The following is a 4,892-nucleotide window of genomic DNA, read 5'->3' as shown; positions in this document are numbered from 1 at the left end:
CTACACCCTCTTCCTCCACTCTCTCTCTCTGTGTGTCCTCTTCCTACACTCTCTCTCTGTGTACCTCTCTTCGCTCTCCTCTCTCTCCTCTCTCTCTCTCTCTGTCCCTCTTCCTCCACTCTCTCTCTCTGTGTGTCCTCTTCCTCCACACTCTCTCTCTCTGTGTCCCTCTTTCCTCCACTTCTCTCTCTCTCTCTGTGTCCCTCTTCCTCACATCTCTCTCTCTTCTCTCTCTCTCTGTCCATCTTCCTCCTTGGGGGGTTCTTCCTCCACTCTCTCTTTCCTATACACAATCATATTTTCTTACTGCTTACTTCCTTTTTACATCTATGTGGTATTTTGTATTTTTTATGACAACCTAGATAAAGTTCCAGACATCTGTTAGCTGCACCACCATCCGCCGGTCATCGCTGGACTACAAGCTACACTCCTAATCAGTTGTGGAATATTGAAGACAATGAATGGTGGATGATTTACCAAGGCCTTTGTTGGTCTCACCTTACAGAGCGTGTGTTGTTTTAACACAAGCAGTCAAAGCATCCCCTCGTCCCCTTGGCTAGCTGTGACCAAAGCACCGAGAATCCCAGCAGACATCCTTCCCTGACAGACAAGTTCACAGACAGCKTTCCCTGACAGACAAGTTCACAGACAGCCTGACGGAAAAACCTCTAGCAGCTCCACAGAGTCTACAGACTGAAATGTTCAACGGTGATCATTTAGCTGTTCTCATCAGCTGAATCATTGTAATGGTTGACCCTAAACATTACCAGGTAGGGTCCAGAAACCAGAAATAGAAAGCCAGACTGTGCTGCTGGGGGATAAAAAGTCCTGAGAGAGCACGTTGACAAAACGAAGACTTACCCAGAACTGCAGTATGTGTTGGCTTGACCAGAGAATTGGTTTTCAAGACAACATAGGAAGACATCTAAGAGTGACATTATGAGTGGTTTSCGGCTGATATGCTTATCAAGATGTATTTGGCGGTGGTGAAGGGGTTTCTTTGAAGGAGCTGTCACTCTCAACCGGACTGTATCCTCCTTCACCACTGACCTGTTGGCCCCCTCTTCTCCCCATTTGCAATGGTTGTCTCATCCCACATGGCAAAATGATTGCCTGGTTTCGCAAACATCTCCAGCCAGAAAGAGGAGTTGAGTTGTAGGCTACGCATTTCCTCTCAAAATAACAAAATATTGTAAACAATAAGTGAATAATGTCATGACGTAATGGGAGTTAGTTTGAAGTACTGGATGAGCAGCGCTGCACGTTACACAGCAACGCAGAAGAACAACAAATAACCAGTCCAAATGCATCTTTAATCTCACTCAGCTCTCSCAACTAAAAATAGCAAGCCAATCACCAAGCGGTAGGAAGTAGTCTGCGATAGGAACCCATACACTGAACTATAGATTGAAGGATAGTGTGCTTATCCCCTGGGAAAATCAACAACACCCAACACACTCACACACACTCACACACACGACAATTAAACAAGCACTTACAGGAAGCATATGAAGAACTCCTACTGCCATGGTGCTGTTTGCCATATGATTTACCAGTGCCCACCTCGTGCCCTTCCCAACCAACGCAAACCAAGATCACTCTAAAAGCCAGACCTTTAGGAAGCCATTAGGTACCAGCAGTCTGAAAGGCCTCTGCTGCATCTGTCTGAAACACAATCAACGAACACGTCTCCACTCTCCAACCCTTCCTCAGAGTAATAGGCATGTTTCCCACTTCCTTGGTAAGGAAGATAAAGAAATGATAAATCCAGATAAAGAAATGTTTGGAAAATGTCAAGTGTGGAAGTCCCTCTTCTTGCCTCTTCGTTGGAGATGCTCCRCACCATCTCCCGGTCTGAACTAGGCAGATCAGATACCGAACCTCACCCTACTGGCTAGAAGATAGCATTGCTATCTATCATTTCATATCTAAAAGGTCTACTTAATGGAATTGATCCATTATGATTCCATTCAGTTATGGTTACTGGGGCCTCTTGACCTACTGTTGACTTGAGGATAAGCATCTTCAGCAGTTTCCTCTGGCTAAATGTGGTTCCCACATACAACTCAGTCATACTGGGTCTTGAGCAACCCCGTGTAGCTTAGCGACACAGTAATAGCTGTAAAACGTTTTTTTTTTTAAAGAAGCTCTACACATCTCCATCGTAGAGTAGGAAAGAAGGCTAGGACTCCTAACAACACGTGAGCAAGTATGTCTCCGTGTGTGCCACGTGAAAAATGTGTTGCGATCAAGGGGAAAATAGAAAGGCAGACCGAGAGAAAGAAGGAAAGCGAGACAGAGGTAGAGAGAGAGGAAGGTAGGGAGGGCGGTAGAGACAGACAGAGAGAGGGAGATGGATAGAGAGTAAAATTAGCCAGAAAACACAAGAGGAGCAGGGCAGGGATACTGTAGGGAGGGAGGGAGCCATGGGACCATGTCATCTCTTCAATTACAATCACTGGCAGCTCCCCTCTATCAGCAAGTTAGGATCCTAATCTCCCCCTCATCTCACTCTCTCCCTGCCCTCCTCCCCCTCTCTCCCTGCCCTCCTCCCCCTCTCACTCTCTCTCTGCCTTCCTCCCCATTTTACATTTAGCAGAAGTTCTTATCCAGAATGACTTAGTCAGTGTATTCAACGAAGCTAGGTAGAAACGACCACATAGAAAACCAAATGCATGCTTTTCAACCGTTCGCTGCCTGCACCCGCACGCCCGACTAGCATCACCACCCTGGACGGTTCCGACCTAGAATATGTGGACATCTATAAGTACCTAGGTGTCTGGCTAGACTGCAAACTCTCCTTCCAGACTCATATCAAACATCTCCAATCCAAAATCAAATCAAGAATCGGCTTTCTATTCCGCAACAAAGCCTCCTGCAACTACCGGCCGCCAAACCTTACCTAGTAAACTGACTATCCTAACCCGATCCCGACTTCGGCGATGTTCATCTACAAAATAGCTTCCACACTCCTAACTTTCAGCCTAAACTTGGTTTGCTCTATGGTTTATCACAGTGCCATCGTTTTGTTACTAAAAGGCCACCTTATACCGACCCACCATGCGACTGTATGCCTAGTCGGACTGGCCCTCGCTTACATTGTTCGTCGTCAAGACCCACTGGCTCCCAGGTCTCTACAAGGCTATGCTAGGTAAAGTGCGCGGCCTTATCCTCAGTTCACTGGGCTCGATGGCTACACCAGCCCGCCGCAGCACGCGCTTCCAAAGCAGGGTGGATAATCTCAACTGATCATCCCTCAAAGCTAAAACCTCAACTTTGACGCCTTTCCTCCAGTTCCGTGCTGCCTGCGACTTGGAACAAAATTGCAAAAATCTCTGAATTGGGAGCTTGTTAATCTCCCTTCAATCATACTGTTATATTGTATCCGAGCAGTAACCGGATCGCTGCACTGAACTAGGTCATTCTGTAAACTACCCCACCCGCAATTTACCTACCTCACGGCCCCATAGCTGTTTTATTATTTGACTTTTCCTGCTCTTTGTGCACACCAAGTATCTCTTCTTGCCATGATGCTCCTGATGATTTATCACTCCAGTGTTAATCTGCTAAATTGTAATTATTCGATTTATTGCCTACCTCATGCCTTTTGCACACATTGTATATAGATTCTCTTTTTTTTCTACCATGTTATTGACTTGTTTATTGTTTACTCCATGTGTAACTCTGTGTTGTCTGTTCACACTGCTATGCTTTATCTTGGCCAGGTCGCAGTTGCAAATGAGAACTTGTTCTCAACTAGCCTACCTGGTTAAATAATGGTGAAATAAAAAATAAATAAAAAATAAAAAACATATCGTTTCTCTCCCTCTCACTGTCCTCCCCAGAGAACGGAAATGTGTCTTTTTGCTTAAAACCCAACCCAACCCCCTGAGACACTCTCCCTCGCCACAATCGCTCTCTCCACCCTCTACCTCTTCTCTCTCACCCTCAGCGCCACAGTCAGCCCTACCAGTCTCTCCTCTCCCTCCAGTCTGTCTAGACAGAGTACTTCTCATCAACACAACAGACTGGGATTGTCCCGGCTGACGCCGGCTCAGGGAGAGAAGAGCTCCCTCTGGTACAGCTCAGAGGAACTGCACTCACTCAGTCTCACCATTACAACAAAGGCTGGGATTAAGGGTTCTGTTCAATTTGGGACAAACATATAGAACGTATTGCGGTCATTATAGCAAGTCATACACCACAATGGTATATGATTCGGAAGAGGATGAATAATAGAATAACTAACAGCAATAATCCCCAGCAGGTGTGAAGGGCTCAAACAACCACTACCTGGATCCTATCAAAGAGGCCTACAGTAATCTCCAATGATTCTCCCTGGTGAGTTTCCCAACACTAAACAGCAAGACCATCCAAGTTTGAGAACCGATGATTTACAGACATGGAACCATTACTTTATGGTTGTTTGAGAGGCTGGGAAAAACATATCATGTTGTTGTGTATTCATACAGTATGTAAAACTCAGCAAAAAAAGAAACATCAACTGCGTTTATTTTCAGCAAACTTAACATGTGCAATTATTTGTCTGAACATAACAAGATTCAACAACTGAGACATAAACTGAACCAGTTTCACAGACATGTGACTAACAGAAATGGAATAATGTGTCCCTGAACAAAGGGCGGGTCAAAAGTAAGTCAGTATCTGGTGTGGCCACCAGCTGCATTAAGTACTGCAGTGCATCTCCTCCTCATGGACTACACCATATTTGCCAGTTCTGCTGTGAGATGTCACCCCACTCTTCCCCAAGGCACCTGCAAGTTCCCGGACATTTCTGTTGGGAATGGCCCTAGCCCTCACCCTCCGATCCAACAGGTCCCAGAGGTGCTCAATGGGATTGAGATCCGGGCTCTTCGCTGGCCATGGCAGAA

Source organism: Salvelinus sp. IW2-2015, linkage group LG22, assembly GCF_002910315.2.
Source record: "Salvelinus sp. IW2-2015 linkage group LG22, ASM291031v2, whole genome shotgun sequence".
Lineage (NCBI taxonomy): Eukaryota > Metazoa > Chordata > Actinopteri > Salmoniformes > Salmonidae > Salvelinus > Salvelinus sp. IW2-2015.
Note: the sequence above shows the minus strand (reverse complement) of the source record.